General features: G+C 41.5%; 1 long non-coding RNA gene across 2 annotated transcripts; it reads right to left on the bottom strand.

Annotated features, from left to right (window-relative positions):
- Positions 1–3,968: 3,968 nt before the first annotated feature.
- LOC116423742 lies at positions 3,969–16,958 on the bottom strand. 2 transcript variants are annotated; one of them, XR_004234262.1, is made up of 5 exons: positions 16,487–16,754; positions 14,745–14,852; positions 10,575–10,683; positions 5,194–5,347; positions 3,969–4,895 (listed from the first exon to the last, which is right to left on the bottom strand). It is a non-coding gene; the product is annotated as an uncharacterized LOC116423742 (long non-coding RNA). The 2 variants fall into 2 exon arrangements; XR_004234261.1 differs by lacking the exon at positions 16,487–16,754 and adding an exon at positions 16,842–16,958 and having other exon boundaries at positions 3,970–4,895.
- Between the last annotated feature and the right edge of the window lie 5,077 nt (positions 16,959–22,035).

Below are 22,035 nucleotides of genomic sequence, written 5' to 3'. Positions count from 1 at the left end.
AGCAGCTAAAGGGTCGGCAGGGGAGGAGAGTGTCGGAGAAGCTGGACATGGCAAGAGAAAGGTGATGGCTCCTTTGGCCCTGTCTCCGGCAGCCCGGGAAAAGGCCGGACTTCCCCGGGGGGTTCAGAGATCCAAAAGAGAAAAAGCATGAGGGACAAATCTGAGAAGAGGGGGGCCTGTTAATGATAGAGCAGGGCTCCAGAGGGCACAGGGACAGGGTGGGCAGAAGAAGGGCTCCACATGACTGGAGAGACCAAAGCCTGGGTCAGAAAGTGGAGACAGGGAGACAATGACTATGGGGGGAGCTCTGCACAAGGGCCCCTTTTATGTCCTCCTCCCCGGCTGACCAAGATCAGCTCCCAGAGGCCAGAGTCCGTGCACCTGGCGAGCGATCTGCCTCCGACCCGTTCTGAGCCAGGGCTCGACCCGGGAACCTTTTAGCAGAAACAGACGGCTCAGCCAGAGGGTGAGGGACCCACGGCACAGGCAGCTTCCTTAATGAAGGACACCCAGTGCCGAGGCTGTAAACCCTCTGGAGCGCAAGGTCTGGCAGTAATTAAAGGGCTCCCATTAATAAATCCTGCTCCCGGACGGTTTACGGCTCCCCTTTTCTCAGACATGTCAGGCTGGAACTTGTCAGATGGGGCCAGGAGCAGACACGTCGGGAAAAGACAAATAAAAACACGTCCAGAAGAGAAATACCACCAGACGCCCTGAGAGTGAAGGGGCCTCTGGGAATGGGCCCTCCCCCAGGCATGGAGGGGGGGAAGGCCCAGGACCACCGGGGGGCCGCCCACACCTGCTGCCCGGCTTCCAGGATGGGCTTTCACAAAGAGATCTACATACACAAAAATATGCATTTATATATAGTATATATAAAATATATATTATATATATATATATATATATACACTTCCAGAAGCTAAGAGTGGGAAGGCCCTCAGTGGTCCCCAACAGGAGCCTAACTCCGACCTGAGCCAGCACCCCTTCTGCAGTGGGTCTGACCAGAGACATCAGCCCCCACTGAAGACTTCCAGTGGGGCTAAACCTGCACCTCTCAGGGGCCCACTCCACCCGGGGACAGCTCTGCATGTCAGCAATAGTTTGTTTTGTTCTGACTTCCAGACCAAAGGTGTTTCTCATAACTTCTACCCAGTGCTCCCCATAGAGCAGGGACCAAAGAAGCCAGGGTGAGCACATTAAGGGTTATTAAAATGAGCCTTGGCCAGGATGCAGAAACCTGGGAGGGTGTGAGCAGACATGGGTGAGGGGAAGGCTGCGGCTGCCCAGCCCCGCTCTGCACTAGAACCATTTTGTCCGTCTGTCAACCCAGCTGGCCAAGATTAGCTCCAAGAGGTCAGAGATCACGTACCTAGTAGCTGATCTGCCTCCAGATCATCTAGCGGGGCCTTTTTAAGCCATAGCTCTTAGGGCCAATCTGAGATCCTTTTAGTTAAAACAGATGATACTGGCCAAAGGGTGAATGTCCGTGTCATAAGTTTGTTAATGAATGACACCCAACACTTGAGGCTGGAGTCATCCATCCTCCTCCACCAGCCCTCCTGATTCTGTTCTCTGGAATCTGCTGCTCATCTCTCTCTCCCTCTCTCCCTTCCTTATTTCCTTCCTTATTTCCTTCCTTCCTTCCTTCCTTCCTTCCTTCCTTCCTTCCTTCCTTCCTTCCTTCCTCCCTTCCTTCCTTCCTTCCTTCCCTCCTTCTTCTCTCTTCATCCACCCTCCTCTCACCTGGTTCTGTTCTCTGGAATCTGAGAATCTCATCTCTCCCTCTCTTCCTTCCATCCTTCCTTTCTTCCTTCTTCCCTCCTTCCCTTCCTTTCTTACTATCTTCCTTCCTCCCTCCTTCCCTTCCTCCCTCCCTCTCTTCCTTCCTTTCTTCCTTCTTTCCTTCCTTCCTTCCTTGCTTCCTCCTTCCCTCCAAAATTACTTTGCATTGATTTTATATACTCCACCATCTGGAGGTGTTATCTTTGCCAATTGAATGTAACCTCCTTGAGGGCAAGGACTGTATCTTCGTGTTGGGTAGGTGATGTTTATCCAATGCCTGACCCAGAGAAGGGGCTAAATAAATGCTCTGGTAGAATATGAACTGATCAGAAATAGAGATTGCCTTGATTTTCTATCTGTATTGCCAGCATTTAGCACAGTGTTTAGCACATAGGACTTAGGGATACTTTTATATTCATTCACAGATTGCTGATTGATTCCATGATAGACCTTCAAATACATGAAGATAGATAATGGGTCTCCATTAAGTCTTCTTTTTTCCAGACTAAATTATCCCCAGTTCATTCAAATAATCCTCCTGATAGGGCCCAGTGACCTTCCACAGAACTCTGAACTCAAAGATATTTTTGAGGTATTCGTGTGTCCCTTTTGGTTACATCTGTTCATGTGGATTGTCTAAATAGGACTTTAGGGAGCTATCAATAGATAGCATCCAAGGTCTGCACCAACACTGGGGAGAAGAAGAGGATCCTTAGTTATAGGGGAGGATAAAAGGACAAAATCCCCAGGAGCATCATGAGGTTGGGTACCCTTTATCCAGTTTCTAAGAGGGATATTGTATTGACATTATATATCTACCCTTCGCCATTCCCCCAAATATTATTGATCTAAGAGTAATTTAGGTACAAAACCCAAACTACCTACTTCATTACTCTCAAGAAAGAAAGGTTATTTTGTTCTGATTTTTCTTTCACAATAATACAGAAATATATTTTAAATGATCATATATATATAACATGTTAAATTGCTTTCTGTCTTGGAGAAGAAAGGAAAAAATTGAAACTCATAATCTTACAAAAATGAATGTGAAAACTATCTTCACGTGTCACTGGGGGGAAAATTCTATTGAGTTAAATAAAAAGAAGTGGGGTAAGAGGGAAAGAGCAATGCTAAAATTATACTCACTTGCTTGGTTCTTTTCCACCTGAGCTCATTACACAAAAGATCATCATAAACAGCGAAAAATGAGTAAGCCCATTTATCTGAGCCAAGAGCAAGCAGAATCATAATGATAACAGTTAACATTTATATAACATTTTAAGTTTTGAAAGTTTCTTATGAACAAATCATTTTTATCCTCACAGCATCCATGGCAGATTTTTTATTCTCTATTTTTATTCTATTTTTTTATTCTATCTATCTATTTTTATCCTCATTTTACAAAAAAAGAAAACTGAGGCAGATACTGGTTAGTTGACTTGCCCAGGGTTACATGCTAGTGTCTGCTGCAGAATTTGAACTCTGGTTTCCCCTCTTAAAGAGTCAGTTTCTACATTTTAAGAATGGTATATTAAAATTTGGATTGCCTACCTCACACAATTGGTATGAATCCTTTAAGTTTTCAGATGCTACAGAAGCACGGTCCTACTTTTATATTAAAATTCTGAGATTAGAATTAGAATTAGGATTAGAAATTGGACCAAATTTCTATATTAGAAATGATTCTATTTCTATTTTAGAAATATTTAAATGAGAAAAATAATGTTCTCTAGTTCTTTATAGACTATAAAACATAGATATAATAGAAAGCACCTTGAACTTGGAGTGGGAAGACACAAGGCCCCGGGCCTACAGGAGAGAGCTCCATGACCCCATGCAAGTCACAACCTCTCTGACATTTACTTGCTCATCCTTAAGACTGGAATAATAAAATGTACTTGTACTGATTCCCTCAGGAGTGTTGATGTGAGGAAAGTACTTTGTCAACCATGATGATGTCATAGGAACTGATGGATCCAAGGTTGGAGAAGCTGGGTGGAAAGCCCAGATCTGCTACTTTCTAGCTTGTGACCTCCAGAAACTCTGGTCACTTTTATGGATCTCCGTTTCCTGGCCTATCAAATGAGGAGATGGAAATAGATGGCCTCTATAGTCCTTTTGAAAGTGAAATTCTGCGATTATACAATTATGTTACATGCATTATAATATTAATAATTATATAATAATAAATGCAAGCATGACATAAACGCCAAATATCATTGTCGGATATTGAAGCTTTCACTAAAAAGTCCTTTTCTAACGCATGTGTGCCATAATGAGTTCTAGACCGTGCCAGCAGAATATCCATCTCCAAATAAGCTGGGCTATTTAATTCCCAATGAATTTCCAATGTCACAAAATATTATTACTGTGTGATCCCTTAAGAAAAGGCAGAAATTTACATCAACACATGGTGAGTCACAAAATAGTGAATTCTTTTTGGCCACAGAAATTCGTAAGATCCACCATGGGGTCTTAAGGACCACGATGACCGTTGGTGGAGGAATTCATACAAGTGGTAGAGATGAGCAAAAATTGGAAACACTTCCACCAGAAACCTATGAGGAGGAAAAAAATTTTCCTTTGTGAAATTCTCTTGAGTTTCCACAAAAGAAGATGTGGAAGGCCTTGGGACCTTTAGCACAAGCTCCCCTCAAATATGGGACCCTAAAAGCTAATCCCAGGTTAAAGGAATGTTTTCAGTCAGTCTCCATGTAAAACCACAGTTATGACCTGTTTCTTTTTATAAGACCAAAACAGAAATCACATTAACTAAAAGCAAAGGCATTTAATTGAACTATATAAACAACTCTATATTATTTATATAATAAAAGTAAATTTTCTCCCAGCACTCACAACTTACGTTCTTCCAAACGGTGGCGAACAAGGAAAGACATATCTCCCAGACTAACTCATACTCTTAAGGTTTCTTTGCTACTAGAACATCTTTCTGTCTCTGTAGGTACCACGTACTGCTTCCCCACAGACTTGCTGGTGTCATCTATTGGTTCATGGATGAATTATGGCTGCTCGGGAGTAGCTACAGTTCTTTTGAAAGATAGTCCATTGCCTCGGGGCTATTTCAGCTCTTTTGTGAGTCAGACCTATAGCTTTACCAAAGAGTAAGCACATAGAAAGTTGATGTAACGTCTCTGTGTGTATGTGCATGTGTGTGTGTTTTTATTTTAGTTTTTCCCATACCCAGCCCAGCCCAGGAAATTCACTTAGACCAGTCTAATATTTGGGTTCATCATACTCCCTGGCAGTTAGCCTACACATATAGACATTACCCAGGAGGTTTATTTAATAAGACTTGATGGGATGGAGTGTAACTGTTGACCTCTGTTGCCCAAATCAGTCTTCCTTATACAATCCCATTAAGGAGGTTCACTTATAGGAAATCCTTACCCAATCAGATTCCATAGGAGAAAACTCTAATGTAGAAGCTTATTTTCTAAGAATTGTCTTGCCCAGGTGTCTCTCCAAGGAATTCTCATTATCAAAAGTTTCCAACTGCTGTATCTCACTGTTATTCATTTTCCTACATCTGCCCCGCTTTTGCCTGAATTCAAGAGTATAGTAACCCAAAAAATAATTAGCCCCCTTTAATTTGGTTTTCATCTTGCATCTTTTACAATGCTGGGTATCAGAGTAGTAATAATAAAAACAACTACTAACAGTTTACAAAGCACTTTATAAGTATTGTCCAATCATCCTGGATGGTAGATGCTTTTTTAAAATCCCTAGTTTATAAATGAAGAAACTGGAGTAAATATAGCTTAACTGACTTACCCAGGGATGCACAACTACTAAACGCCTGAGATAAGATTTGAACTCGGGTCTTCTTGATTCTACGGATAATAGACTATAAATCCTTGAAGGTAGGATGGCTAAACAGCATAATGTAATAGGGTGATATCAAACCCAAATAGAATTGATCCCTGCTGGTACCTATTGACTTAGAAAATCACAGTTGAACATTCTCTATGTTACGTTGTATTTTTATCTGTTTTATTAAACATTTCACAGTTGCATTTTAATCTGGTTCTGGCCACTCCAAAGTTCTGAGTACTATAAGTTTGCCACCCCTGCTATAGTGGGAGAAAACACCTAATTTAGAATGAGATTGTCCACACCCAGGTCCCTAATGGTGAAGACATACTTCCTCCTGTTCCACTCCCTGGGCTGCCCACATCTGGAGGGTTGTGTTCTCCTTTTCTGGGTACCGCAATTTAGAAAGGATTCAGAATAAGCTGGAGCTGGTCAGAGGAAGGCTCTTGAGTCCTTGTTGTAGGAGGATAATGAATTCAGGGAATTTTTCAGTCAGTTTTCCACTGCCTTGTAGCTGCCTTTAAAAGATATGCCCGGTAGAGTCAAGGTAAAATTAGGTGCAAATGAGGCAGAGAAGAACAGACACAGAGCCAATAGAGGGAGAAAGAGGGCTTGTAATTCTGAAAACGTGCTCACATCCAGAATAGGAAACGCTACCCTGAAAGGTACAGCCCCCTCCAAAATCTCTCAAGAAATAAGGGGGAGAGATGGGCAAATGGGAATGCAAAGGATGGGGGAGATGGGAGAGATCTATGAGAGGGGGGAGTTTGATTCATAGCAAGTCCAGCTTAAGGAGCAAAACCATTATCTTGACAGCAGGAATCATAATTTCAAGGACGAAGTCATGTGAAGTCAAAAAACCTTCATTATATGTTCCCTATGAGCCAGATCCTACCCTAAGCACAAAGAAAGACATTTCCTGCCCTCAATAAGCTGACATTCTAATGTCATTCTAATGGGAGAAGACCCCATATAAAAGGGAACTGAAGAGTTGGGAAAAGGGACCTTGTGGGTATCTTCTGGTGAAGGATGGAGATTCAGGCTCAGGCCAGAAGAGGAACAAAGGATGGCTGGCCGGGCCATGTCCTGAACACGGAGGAAGTTCTTCCAGAGCTCACAATGAGAAGGGAACCAAGATGGCCAAAGGGACATTCTGGGCTGAGAAAGCAGCTGGGGTCCAGTCCAAAGAGCAGGCTCCTCCCTTGTTGCCAAAGTGTCCATCTGCCACAGAGGGGACAACATGAAGATGCAGGGAAATAATTCATGGGATAGCAAAACAACCACAAAAGAAGAACACCACTGGAGAAGAGGGGTCACATGAATTGTAGCATGTGGCTCCTTGAGGTAATGACACATTATAATGGTGTTAAGATGGCCAAGTTTAAGGAATTAAAAAATTAATAATACATAGAGTAAAACAAAGCAGAAGCCAGAAAGATTCCATGACCATGGAGGAAGGCAAATGAATGAGGATGAAAAGCCAAGACTCCTGATGAGAACATGGAGAGAGGGAAGGAGAGAGGGAGGGGAGGAAGATGGAAGAAAATTAAGGAAGAAAGGGAAGAAAAGAGGCAAGGAAAGAAGGAAGAAAGAAAGGGAGGGAAGGAAGGAAAAAAAGAAAGGAGGGAGGAAAAGAGACAGGCAGGAAGGAAATTAGAGAAGGAAAAGAGAAAGGAAGGCAGGAAATTAGGGAAGAAAAAAGGAAAGGAAGAAAAGAGTGAGGGAAAGAGGGACTGAAAATAAGATGAATTCTGGGCTGAAATTAATTAATGTACACATCAATGGTTACTAAGCAAGCTTAGCTGGTTGTGTTGCTCATACATATTAAGCTTTTAGTAAAACATTTAACTTTAAGCATAGCAGACAGGCTGGCAGTGCACTCAGGGCAGGGGACATGTTGACATGGTCCAAATGTGTCCTCATCCAGTTGCAATGTCAAAGAATTATTTGCTTGTTTTTGCCAATTTTGAGGTCAAGAGGGTAGGAAGATGTCACATGAGAGAAATACAGGAGGGAGAATGAGTTCTGCCCTTCCATAGGTAATTACCACAACATGGCAGACCTCCCAAGGTCCTTTTCTGACATCTCTCTAATGTCATATTGCTTAAGCCATTAGATGTAGAATGAGGAAGAGCTGTGGGATCTTAGCGCAGTCCATCAAAATCTCTAACTCACTGTCCTCCTCCGCAAAATGAAGTTAAAAGTCAATGGACTCTAAAATCTTTTCTTCCTCTAAACCTATGGCTTATGATGTCTAATTGGGTGTCAGAATTATTTGAGGATGCACTACATAGCCTAGGACACTGGAAGCTCCTTGAAGACAGAGTAATGATCATTTCAGGGACAAAATTCTCTCCCAATGTCTTGCCCAATGATCTACCCACATAATGAGCAGCTTAATAAATCTTTATGAATTGAAAATTTTAAAGTAGTACCGGCATTATCACTTGAAAGAGCCCTGAAACACGAAGCCTCATCTCCAAAATTACTATCCCACCTAAGTTCTGATGTCTCAAATGTCTTTCCATAGAAAATGTCATTTTATTCCAGTGGAAGGTGATGTCAGAAATGGAAATAATTCTCAAAGATGTGGCTCCTTGATCTGCATTCATGCTGGGTGTCAGAAGCTCAGATCAGAGCCCCCATCTTTTTCTGTTGAAATTCTCCTAAGTTTCGAGGTCCACCTCCTCCAGGAAGACTGACACCCCAATCTGGAAATGAGACCTCCCTAGGCTGAATAATACCCATATTTTATATCTACATTCGCCATGCTGTGAATTATAGGGATAGTCTATTCTCTCCCAGCTGGACTCCTGAAGACCATGGATTCTCTATCTTTGTGTTGTTGCATCATAGAATTAAAGGGCCTCAGAGACCTTTTGTCCAAATTCCTCATTTTACAGCTGGAAAAACTGAATCCCAGGGAAATGATGTGTCTGTATCACACAAGGAGTGATCAGTGGAGGCAGTGTTTGGACCCAAGTCTTCTGTGTCAGAGCCAGTTCACCTTCCACTGTGACATCCCATGAGAAATTGCATCTCGACTTTAGTCTAATTGACAAAAAGCTATACAGAATACAAGATCTTGGTGTTTATTGATTGTTGGTTATTGTGGGAAGATCAATTCGAGAGTAAAATGTCATCTTAAAGGCTCTCCTCCAATAAGTATCAAAAGTATATAAGACTCCTTTAGCCAAATGCCATCGGATAGCCCTGTTCAAGAAGCCGGGATCACTAATATCAGATAAGACCCAAAGGGCATGATGGCCTGAGGTGCACCAGAGTCATGGAAGCTCCATGAGGTATCCCCTAAAGAGGGGAAATTCTCCCCCAGGCTCCTGGTGGCAGATGACATTGTGTTAACTGCACCAAGTCATGAAAAGATGCTGAAGCGCCAGGATGGGTTCTGTCACCACAGAAAAGATCAGCATCCTTCTCCATTCAGGACGATCTAAGTGGGTGGAGAAGGACTGTCGTTGAGATTATGTAGGCATGAATTTAACCATCAGTATTACCATACCTATATATACACATGCGTCTGTATATGTGTGTGTAGGTGTAAATGTATGTGAACATGTCCATGTATATGATATGATTCACTAATGAATTAATTGAACCCAGAACTGAACAAGAAGAGGAAAATTGAATGTATTACCTTTGAAAAAGTACAAGGTTTTTACATGACTTTAACGCTTCCCTGAAACAAATATTCATCTTTTTAATACCAATATTTTTCTTTTCTTCCTGCAGATCTTACAATGTAAAGACAAGTCTCTGGGTGCCAGCGAGTGGGCAGAAAGTTCCCTGTTCCCTCATGGGCCTAGGCAGGGCCTAGGTCTAGCACGAGACCACCCCCATTCGGTGCCAGGTGTCCAGAAACAGAATGAGAGGTTGTCCCATGTCATGAGAGGTCTCCAAGCAGAGGTCAGATGATTCTTTGGTAGGTATGTCATAGAAAGGATTCTTGGTCTGTTAGAAGTCACAACCCATTCTATTTTTGGATAGCTCTGTTAGGAAGCTGTTGACTTGAGGAATTGGACTTTTTAGGTTTTTATTTTTTTATGTGGTTGTTTTTAGTTTGTTGGGGTTTTTCCCCCAATCTCAAACCAAAAATGCCTTTTTGTATCTTTCTCCCATTGCTCATGATTTTACCTTCTGAGGTGAACAGATCAAATTTAATCTCTCTTCCCCCAGATCGCCGATACAATTTTCAAAAGGAATTCTTGTCTCCTCTCCTATCCAAATTAAGCATCCCACTTACTTCACCAACATGCTATAATCTCACAACTCTGCCATCTTGGAGGACCTCTCTGGATGCTTGCCAAAGGAGGGTCCCATCATCCTTTTCTCTTCCCTCTCCTCTATCATCTCTAGCCAGGAAGCCCATTCTTCTATAAACTGTGACAAGAATTCTTAAGTGGGTTCTGTTAACTTTTTTATTCTTTGACAACTGTATTTCAATATAATTGATTTCCTTGGTAACAAAGTGTACTTTACTTTGTTCATTTAAAAACATGATTCCAGGAGGAAGTTCACCAGCTGGCCAAAGGACAGCACACAGAAAGATGAGGGACCCTGCTCTAGGCGATCCCCCACAAGTGGTCCTGAGCCTGAAACTCCCTCACCCTCCAACTAAGCCATTAAAAACCCTTGTTAAAAAGCAAATATGTCCCCTGAGCAGGGTAACACCTTAATGTAATAAACTGATCCAAGGTAAGACATTGATGAGCGAGCCAGCCAGCCAGCCCCCAGCCAAGGGAAGAAATCAGAGATAGCGAGGGGAAGAGGTCCAAAGAGTTCTGGAACCGCTTGGAAATCACCTGACACATTTACGATGCCCTTCCGTGGACATTCTCTGGTGTGATCCTTCCCACAACAAGATGAGGCTGCCAGGTTAGGTGTTTTACTCTAGAGATGCAAAGATGGAAGTCCATAGGAGTTACACAGAGAACACATACCTGGATATAATGTTGGTTTGGGGGTTGGAAAGAACTTGGAGGCCAATTCCATCTCTGACCTTTATTCATTGTGTCATCCAGGCAAGTCTCCTGAACTCAGTTCCCTTCCCTGTAAAATGGAGTTAGAGATTAAATTCATGGTTTTATTGATATAGAGAAGTACTCTCTCCAATGCAGATCAGTCTTTTCTCTGCAAAATATAGTCCTTAGAACATGGAAAAGTGATTTTCTTAGGGTCACGCAGCTAGGTTGTCCTGGATATCAAGCCACTACAAAAGGGGAATAATTATACTTAAAGTACTAATATCTCACAGAGTATCAGATACAAAAATGAGAGAAGCTACTTAGCCTCAGTTTAGTTTAGTACAGAAAACATGTGATTTGAAGCAAACAGGTGGGTTCAAAGCCTACCTCAGATAATTAACTAATTATGTGATGCTAATCAAGGTCACAATTACTCTGAGCTTCTATAAAATCTGTATCTAACAATGATACCGATTGACAAGAGAAAAAAAAAAACCTAAGGACATAGAGATAGGCAAAGAAAAAGTAAAATTACCTCTAAATGCAGATGATATGATCATTTATTTAGAAAATCTGCAAAGAAGCTAATTGAGATAATGAATAGCTTCAGCAGAGTTGCAATCTAAAATAGACCCACAAAAACTAACAATACTTAATAATAACAAAATCCAGGATCAATAATAAAAAAGGAAATCCCCTTCAAAATAACAATAAAATATACAAAATATCTGGGAGCCAATCTACCAAAGCACAGCAAATAACTTTGTAAATTCCGTTACAAAATGCTCCTTTAAAAAATTAAGAATAACTTAAATAGTTGGAGAAAAGTTTAATGTTCATGGCTAGGTCATGCTAATGTAACTAACATGACAACATAACAAATTTATCTTGAATGTTGAATGCTATAGAAATTAAACTATCAGAGGGATATTTTATAAAGACTAAATAACAGCTGAATTCATTTGGAAGACAAAAGATCTAGAATATTAAGGGATATAATGAAAAAGAAAAAATGAAGATACATTAGTACTTCCCTCAGTTTATAAAACAGCAGCATCAAAACCACTTGGAACTAGTTTTTTTAAGAAAATAGATGAGTTCGATGGGACAGACAGAATTAGAAATAATCAAATTTAACAATGAATGAATTATTAAATATTTACTATGTGTTAAACACTGAAGCTACAAGTAAGCAAGACATTCCCTGCCCTCAAAGAACTTATATTCTAATGGGGTTAAAATAACTGCACAATGGCCATGGAAAAGTAGGGAGGAATAAGGAAGATTTGAACAACATGGAAATGACTTGGAATAAACCATTATTCAGAAAGCATAAAATACCTAGGAAATAACTTTTGATCTTATTAAAAAAAATACTTGAGGAAACTAAATAGCAGCTTGGGAAGTTAGTCCTTAGACCGACATTTTTATGTCATATTTCACAGTAATTCCATCACAATTTTTTTTATCATTTCACTCATGTTCAATTCTCTGTGACTGCATATGGGGTTTTCTTGGCAAAGATTCTCTGTCATTTCCTTCTCCAGCTCATTTTACAGATAAGGAAACTGAGGCAAACAGGATAAAGTGACTTGCCCAGGATCACACAGTAGGTATCCAAGGCTATCTTTTGACTAAGTCTTTCTGAGTCTAGACTAGGTGTTCTATTCCCTGTACACCTAGCTGTTCAATACAACTACCTGCATTTTAAATGTCATGATCTTAAAAAATTAGAGAAAAATCAGATCATTTAAGTTTCATACATATAAATATGTATGAATTCTTTTTTAAGAAACATATTTATTTTAAATTTTGATTTCTAAATTCTCTTCCTTTTTCCAGCCCTTCGCCCACCCAGTGAAAAAGTAAGTAATTTGATACTTTGGAATAAATCTCTAGCAAAATAAAGAATAAAGGCCATCTCCTCAAAAACTTTTGATTAAATGAAGTTGGAAAGTTTTTATAGCAACAAAATTAATGCATCTGGGATAAGTAGAAAGTTAGTTAACTGGGAAAATGTCTTAATTATAGCACAGATCTCTTAATAAGGATTTGATCAATAAAGCCAAAAACCATTCACCTTTAGAGAAGTAGCCAAAGGATATTATTTTTTTTAATTCTCAAGAGAATTAACAGCAATACAAAAATATCCAAATTATTCATTATAAGAGGAATGAAATCACTGTAACCCCTTCAAGTTTTCGTTTCAGATCCAGCAGTTTGGGGAGGGATACGGGGGAAAGTCAAGGCAATATAAAAAACAGAAGATACTCATAAAGATCTATTTAAAATAATAGCACCAATTTCACAATTATTGAAAGCACATTGTGAGAGAAAGCCTAGAATCATGGAGGGAGGACTGGCCTTGGAAATTAGGAAGATTTATGCGGGCAAGTCCCTTCACCTCCAATGCCTCTGGCGACTTACTAAATTGTGGGGAAGATTTGGGGGAGGGAGTTTCTCCACCTGTTACTTTTCCTACATTTATGACATTAAAGGTCTCTGCCAAAAGCAATAAAATAAAATAAAATATATGCAAAAACAATACCAATAAAAAGTATGACCAAAAAAAGATAATCTTCACGTATCCAAACATACTATAAAAATACCAGTTATCATTAAGTGACTGGCTCACAGCTACACACATAGTTGTTATTAGCAAAGCTGGGATTGAAATCCAAGATTTCTAATACTGAAGCTCATCTTCCTTCTAGCACATCCACCCACTTTTGGCCATTAGAAGCCCAAGATCTTAGAGCTGATAGAGATCTTAATGGTCGGTCCCACTGAGCATTAATTGAAATTTACTACAGATCACTTAATTAATCTCTTTTTCTTCACCTGTAAAATGAGAGCAGTTAACCTGGTCCTGCTCACCTCCAAATGCTGAGAAGGTCAAATTTGATTTTATATATATAAAACATATATATATATATATACATATATATGTATTTATAAAACACATATGTATATTTATAAAAACATAGATAGATAGATATAAAAAGAAATTTATAACTCTAAGTGTATGGAGGGAAGGAAGCTAGAGAAATGGAGGCTATTGTTGGATTGATTTGTATTTCATTCATTCAACTTTTTTTTTTTTAGCATTTATCATTTACTGAACATAAAAAGACGTCTCAAGGAATTCTACGTTCTGTAGGAAGGAGCAGAAAACATATATACTGAAAAGTGAATATAAAATATATACAGAGACAATACAAAATGATTTCAGGGAAATCAATTTCAGTGATCAGAGACTTCCTATAGGAGGAGGTGGCCCTTGGAGGCAATCTGAGCCAGTTCCCTCAATTACATGTGTCAAGGAAGCTTCAGTAATTCATCCAATGTCAGAGGCAGGAGGAGTCACAGGTGGGCTTGGAAGCCAGGTGCTTAGGCTCTAGGGTAAGTGTTCGCTCCCTCCCCTCTACCATACAGCCCTTCTCCCTACATACTGGGAGGCCAGAGAAGCCCTTCCTGGTGCCATCCGGACCAGGTTTTCCCTGAGATCCCGGGCATTCTAGAGTAGGGAGTGTCTGTCTGCATCCCAGATGGATATACTTAATAAGACCTTGGGCTCTATCTTAACAAGGAGTCAGGCTCAAATTCTCCCCTTGTTAAACTCTCAGAAATCACCCTGACAGCAGTGGGAGTTCCAGAACAGAGCTGAAGGTGGAATTGGGCCTCTTGGAAATTTCATTTAAGGATTTAGACCTTAGAACAAACCCCTTTTCATAATAACCCAAACTGTAGGGAGGGGATCTAGGAGGGCAGGTGGGTCAAGAAGGTGATCCTGCACCCACCCCATAGGAGTGTTTTCATTATTGTTTTGCCTTTAATTACTGTTTCTTAAACAAATGATGGATGGATAGATGGGTGGGTAGGTAGATGGATGGGTGGGTGGATAAATGGATGGATGTGGATGGATAAATGGATGAATGGGTGGATGGATAAATGGATGGATGGATAGATAAATGGGTGGGTAGGTAGATAAATGGTTGGATGGACGGATAGATAGATGGGTGAATGCCTCCTCTAGGAAGGATTCCTTGTTTTGGCCAATCCTGGATCAGCAACAACATTGGTGGCTCCTAGTGTCAGAGGAGCTGGATTTTAATCTTGTCACTTACTCTGCTGATTACTACTTACATGACCTTGGACGAATCACAGGCAGCATTTGAACTCCAGTCTCTGCCTTCAAAGTCAGTGATCTTCCTGGACACCATATGCTCCCCTCCCTGGGTCTCAGTTCCTCATCTGTACATAAGGAGATCAGACAATGAACCTCTAAATATAAGATAAAGAGTTTATTGAGGTATGTCTTTTGCCTTTCTTTTGTATTACCAGTGCCTGGCACATAATAGGCAGATAAAATTTAATTGAACTTCTTTTAAAAGACTATTTCCCTAATAGTCTCTTCCACTTAGGAAGCATGAATGCCAAAGTTATGATTTGAACTATATCAGAAAGACAATTTGGAGTCACTGGAAATTATGGAGCAGGGGAAGGACTTAGCTGCGCTGTAGAAGCTTTCTCTTGTAACATGTGTAGAACAGGGGCAGCAAAATGGTGCCGATCAATCATTTTATTAAGTGGCTATTATGTGCCAGGCATTGTGCTAAGCACTTAGGACACATAAACACACACATATAGTAATATATATATTATTTATTTTATATATATATATATAGTATATATTTATATACATACATACACACATATAGTAATATATATGTATGTATATAAATATATAATCCCTGTCTTCAAGGAGTTTACAATTTAATGGGAGATGTAATCTAATGTAAATAAATACATATAAACCAAGTTATGTACAAAATAAATAAGAAATAAGGAATAAGGAAGGCACTGGGATTAAGAAGAGTTGGGAAAGGATTCATGTAGAAAGGAGGGTTTTAGTTGGGACCTAAGGAAGTCCAGGAAGTCTGGAGCACAAGAGAAAGAATTTTCCAGGCATGTGCAACAGCCAAAGAAAATGCCCAGAGCCAAGAGGCAGAGGGTCTTGTTCAGGGAACAGCCAGGAGACCAGCAGAGTACATGTTGGTGGGTAAGAAGACTGGAAAGGGAGAAGGAGGCAGGTCATGAAGGACTTTGAATGCTGCACAGAGGGTTTTATATTTTATCTCGGAGGCAATACAGAGCCACTAGAGATTACTGAATTGATCATTTATTGAACGTGATCAGATGTGCCTTTTAGGAAAATGACTTTAGTGAATGAAAGGGAAGTGGAAAGAAGGCAACAAGAGATGCTGCAGAGGTGAAATTGATGGACTTTGGCAAAAACCTGGATATAGTGGGGAGAGAGGGAAGAAAGGAAAAAAGGAAGGAAGGAAGGAGGGAGGGAAGGAAGGAAGGAGAAAGAGAGAAAGAGAGGAGAGACAAGAGAAGAAGAGAGAGAAAGAGAGAGACAAGAGAGAGACAGAGAGAGAAGAGAAGAGAGAGAAGAGAGAAGAGAGAGAGAGAGAGAGAGAGAGAGAGAGAGAGAGGAAGAGACAGAGAGAGGAAAAAGGAAGAAAGGAAGGGAAGGAGGGAGAGGAAAGAAGCAAAGAACCAATGAGTTAGGAAGTTTGGTAATTCAGAGTAAGGTAGACGTGAGCACAAGGGCTGAGTGTCGGGACGTGGGAACAGGACAGAGAGATGAGAGATTGACAGACAGAATTAATGGAACCTGGGGGTGCGTTGGGGTGGGGGAGGAGAGAAGAGGAGGGAGTTTCAGTCCGTAGCCTGGGAGGCCGCCACCTGCCGCTAACAGGAACCCAGACGCAAGAAGAGGAGCAGGTTTGAGGGGAGGAGGAGGAGCAGGCGGTGCCTGTGGGTTGGGAGCCGCTGACTCCGGGGGCACAGATGCCGGAGACGTGGCTGGAAGGACCCACCGGGAGCTTTCTCCTGCAGGCCCCGCCTTTCCTTTACAGGTGAGTGACCCCTGAGGCTCAGGGAGGCCTCACATTTACCAAGAGTAAAGAGGCCACCAAAGTGCGGCCGAGGGAGGGGCGGCCCCAAAAACAGAAACTCTGACAAGGGGCCCCCCTTTCCAGAAGCTTCGCTGCGAGGAGGGCGGCCGCAGCCTCCGTCGGCGTTGTGGCGCCCTTCCCCCTCTCTCCTGAGACAGGAAACAGCCCCGCAAACGGCGGCCGCCCGAGGCTCGCGGGCCCCTGGTGCGTCTCAGAATCGTCCGCCTCCCCCGTCTGCCCTGAAGGCGCTGGTTTGTATCCACTTCTGTCACTTTACGTTTATCCGCATTGAGCTTCGTGCTGATGGTCGCTGCTCCGCTTTAGTCTCAGGAGAACTTCTTGGACGCTGATTTTGTCATCCAGCCGTGTTCCCGCCCTCTCACCGGAAGCCACGTGCGAGGCGATCCGGCCCTCTCACAGGAAGCCACGTGCCCTCTCACCAGACACCACGTGTGAGGCGTCCCGCCCTCTCACCGGAAGCCACGTGCAAGGGGATCCCGCCCTCTCACTGCAGGCCACGTGTGAGGCGATCCCACCCTCTCACTGGAAGCTGCGTGCGAGGCATCCTGCTCTCACCGGAAGCCACATGCCCTCTCGCCAGACACCACGTGTGAGGCCTCCCGCCCTCTCACCGGAAGCCATGTGCCCTCTCACCAGACACCACGTGTGAGGCGATCCCGCCCTCTCACCGGAAGCCACGTGCCCTCTCGCCAGACACCACGTGTGAGGCGTCCTGCCCTCTCACTGGAAGCCACGTGCCCTCTCACCAGACACCACGTGTGAGGGGTCCCGCCCTCTCACCGGAAGCCACGTGCCCTCTCACCAGACACCACGTGTGAGGCATCCCGCCCTCTCACTGGAAGCCACGTGCAAGGGGATCCCGCCCTCTCACTGCAGGCCACGTGTGAGGCGATCCCACCCTCTCACTGGAAGCTACGTGCGAGGCATCCTGCTCTCACCGGAAGCCACATGCCCTCTCGCCAGACACCACGTGTGAGGGGTCCCACCTTCTCACCGGAAGCCACGTGCCCTCTCACCAGACACCACGTGCGAGGTGATCCCACCCTCTCACTGGAAGCTACGTGCGAGGCATCCTGCTCTCACCGGAAGCCACATGCCCTCTCGCCAGACACCACGTGTGAGGCCTCCCGCCCTCTCACCGGAAGCCACGTGCCCTCTCGCCAGACACCACGTGTGAGGCCTCCCGCCCTCTCACCGGAAGCCACGTGCCCTCTCACCAGACACCACGTGCGAGGCGATCCCGCCCTCCCCCCGGCCGGATGCTGCTCCCCTCTGATGTGGTCTCCCTGTCGGGATGTAAGTTCCTGGTCCTTTTTCTATTTGTAGCCTCAGAGCTTAGCACGATGTGTGGCGGGTATCTTTCATGTAGCGAGCAGGCTTCCCTTCGCTATGCATTTCACACCTTAGCCGTCCCTTGCTGGGAGCTTCCTGTCATCTGCGACTTTGCAATACGTGCTTGGGAGCAAGCAAGCGGAGATGTACCCATACACAGGGACATAAGCTTGCGCAAACACATGCCCTGGGACCCGCCTTGCGGGTGCCCGTAGTTCTATGTTACGTACGTATAACTATGATGTGCCTGTGTGTGTGTACGGGGGCATAGAGGCATACGGTGGAGGAGACTGACTTAATGCGTAACTCATGTTCCTGCTTTAAAATGTATATATATCAGCAAAAGAGGAACTTCAGGGAGCCAAGATGGTGGCGTGGGCAGTAAATCATCATAACGCTCCCATATTCACCTCAAAACAATCATAAAATACCTCCGGAAACAAATCCTAGAACAGAAGAACCAGCAAAAAATGCAGTAAAATAATCTTTGAGCCCAAGAAACTCGGAAGATTGACTGAAAATGTCTGTCTCACTGGACAAAAAGGGACTACGGTCCAGGACAGGAAGTGTCCCAGAAGCAGCTGTTAGCCCATCTCAGCAAAAAAAAAAAAAAAAAAAAAAAAAAAAATGGAAGAAATTGTAAAATGCCTCATGGGAAAAGCAGAAATAGCAGAGACAATGTTAGAATCACTGGGTTACCTGAAAGCCATAGGCAAAAGGACCCGGACAGCATCTTTCAGGAAACGATCAAGGAAAACTGCCCTGAAAATCCTAGAACCAGAGCTCAAAATAGGTATTAAAAGAATCCACTGATCGCCTCAAAAAAGAAATCCCAAATTAAAAACTCCAAGAAACATTATAGTCAAATTTCTAACTATTGGGTCAAAATAACAATGCTGCAAGTGGCCAGAAAGAAACCATTCAAATATCAGAGAACCACAATCAGGATTATGCAGGACTTTGCAGCTGCAACGTTAAAATATCAGTCATAGAACATGCTGTTGTGCAAGGCAAAGGACTACAACCAAGAATCACCCAGAGAAATTAAATATCATGAGAGGAAAAATAGTCTTTCAATGTTATGAGAAGGATTTCAAGCTTTCAGAAGGAGACCAGAATTAAGCCAAAAAATTGATCTCTAATATCAAACCCTCTCTTATGAAACCTTCTCTTAAGAAGCATAAACAGTTTATAAAAAGGGAAAGGAAAACATAAAGGATTCAACAGAACTAAATATCTACATGGGAAGATGAGACTTGTAATTCTTAAAAATTATATCACTAATAGTACAGTTGGGAGGAATATACATAGAAAGAGGGTATGGATATAAGGTGAATTTGAGGGAATGACATAAAAAATAATTAAGGGATGAGAAAGAAGAATACAGTGGATACAGAAGGAAAGAAGAGATAGAATGGGGTAAATTATTTCCCATGATGAGACACAAAAGACCTATTATGGTGAAGGGGAAAATTGGAGCCCGGGCACAGGGCAGCCCTTGAACCTTACTCTCATTAGCATTGGCTCAGTGAGGCAATAATATACACAATCAGTTGAATATTGAAATCTATCTTACCCAACAGAGAATGAGGAGGGGAAGAAATTAGGTAAAAGGGGAAGGGAACATAGGAAGGTGCAGAAGCAAAACACTTGAGAGGAGGGAAAAGGTGAGAGAAAAAAACAGGAAGAAAAATAGGATGGATGGAAATAAATACAGTTAATAATCCTAACTGTGAATGTGAATAGGATAAACTCTCATAAAATAGAAACCGATAGCAGAATGGATCAAAAACCAGAATCCTATAATATATTGTTTACAAGAAACATACTTGAAGCAGAGAGTTACACAAAGAGTATGAGTAAGGAGCTGGAGCAAAATCCATCATGCTTTAGCTGAAAAAAAAATTAGGGATAACAATCCTGATCTCAGATAAAATACAAATAAAAACAGACCTAAATAAAAGAGATGAGGAACTACATTTTGCTGAAAGCTATAATAGACAATGAAGCAATATCCACATTAAACATATATTCACCAAGTGGTATAGCATCCAATTTCTTAAAGAAGTTAAGTAAGATACAGGCATTATAAAATGTAAAATAAATAGTTTTTTTTATTATATTAAGATATAAAGCTTTTATCCAAATAAGACAAATGCATTTGAGATTAGAAGGAAAGCAGAAAGCTAGGAAACCATCTTTACATCAAGCATCTCTGATAAAGGTCTTATTTCTCTAACATATAAAGAACTGAGTCAAATTTATAAGAATGCAAACCATTTCCCAATTGGTAAATAGTCAAAGGATATGAACAGGCAGTTTTCAGATGAAGAAATCAAAACTATCTATAGTAATGTGAACCATTCATTTTTATAAGACCCAAATTTCTCTCCCTTTCTCCCTCCCCCAAATCATTTTTGATTAGAGAAATTCAGATTAAAATAACTCTAAGATACCACCTCACACTCATCAGATTGGTTAATATGACAAAAAGAGAAAATGATAAACGTTGGAAAGGATGTGGGAAAATTGGGACACTAATGCACTTTTGGAGTTGTGAACTGATACAACCATTCTGGGGAGCAATTTAGGGCTCTGCCCAAAGAGCAACCAAATTGTTCATACCCCTTGATCTAGCAATACAATTACTAGGGCTCAATCCCACAAATTTCCCATTATAAAAGGGAAAGAAACTACATGGGTAAAAATACTTTTAGTAGCTCTTTTCATGGTGGCAAAATGTTGGAAGTGAAGGGTTGCCCATCAATGGGGGAATAGTTGTGGCATATGGTATGTAGAATGCACTTGTGAGATAAGAAATGATAACCAGGAAGACTTCGGAAAAACCTGGAAAGACTTGTATGAACTGATGTGTACGAAATGAGCAGAACCAGAAATACATTTTACACAGTATCAATAGTATTGTGTGCTATGAATGACTTCTCAGTAATACAAGTCAAGTACAAAGGACTCAAGAAGGAAAATGCTATTTACACTCAAATAAAGAACTGATGGACTTTGAATAGAGATTTAAGCATTTTTCCACTTTATTCTTTTTGTGGGTTTTTTTTTTCCCTTTTGAGACATTTCTTCTTTCACAGAATAATAAGGAAATGGGTTTTACATGATAGCATATGTATAACCTATTTCAAATTGCCTACCAGTTTCAGAGGATGGGAGGGGAGAGAGAGAGGGAAAAAAATTTGGAACTCAAAATCTAGTAAAAATAAATGCTAAAAATAGTTTTGATATGTAATTGGGAAAAATACTATTAAAATGTCCTCAAAAAATTATATTGTATTTTTATTGAAATATACATATACATATATAATTTCTCCTTCACCACCCTGAGACTTATCCCTTTTAACCAAGAATGAAAAAGAATAAAAACAAGAAAGTTTTTAAAATTACAGTAACCAAGCCCAACACTATGTGTAATTCCACACTTGTGGTCTCCCCCCTTCCCCCCCCCCACACCTCTGCAAAGAAGGAAAAGGAATCTATACATGCTCCTGTCTCTTCTTCAGGATGTAGCACAGTCATTATAATTATGCCATGTTTGTTTCTATTTTCGATCTTTATGTCTTTCCATTTCCATTATTAATATCTCTCTGTGTGTTCTTCCTGGTTCTGCCGACTTCACTTTGCATCACTTCATAAAGAGCTTTCCACATGCCTGTATTTCTTCATAGTCATCATTTCTCATGGCACAAGAATATTCCATTACATTCAGGTGCCACGATTTATTTAGTCATTCCCCACCCAATGGGTATTAACATTTTTCCAGTTCTTGGCTACTCTAAAAAATGCTACTATAAATATTTTGCCATCAATGGGGCCCCTCCTTTTTTCTTTGATTTTCTCAGGGCATTGGGATGTTCCTACATTTTTTTTAAACCATTGCATTCATCACCAAGTGCAGTATATGCCTGAAGCAGTGAACTGAAGCTCCAGGATTATTAATATGCTGTTAAGATCTGGGGAAAATAAGGAAGGAAGCCAGGAGTGATTTTTCATTCTTAAAATAGGAGTCACAAAGTTCATTTCACTTATATGCTCAGGTTGAATGGAGACTGACTTCTCCTTCTTCACTAAAGCACACTTGCAGGAAATCAACC

Source organism: Sarcophilus harrisii, chromosome 4, assembly GCF_902635505.1.
Source record: "Sarcophilus harrisii chromosome 4, mSarHar1.11, whole genome shotgun sequence".
In the NCBI taxonomy this organism is placed as follows: Eukaryota; Metazoa; Chordata; class Mammalia; order Dasyuromorphia; family Dasyuridae; genus Sarcophilus; species Sarcophilus harrisii.
Note: the sequence above shows the minus strand (reverse complement) of the source record. Positions and strands in the feature narration are given on the sequence as shown.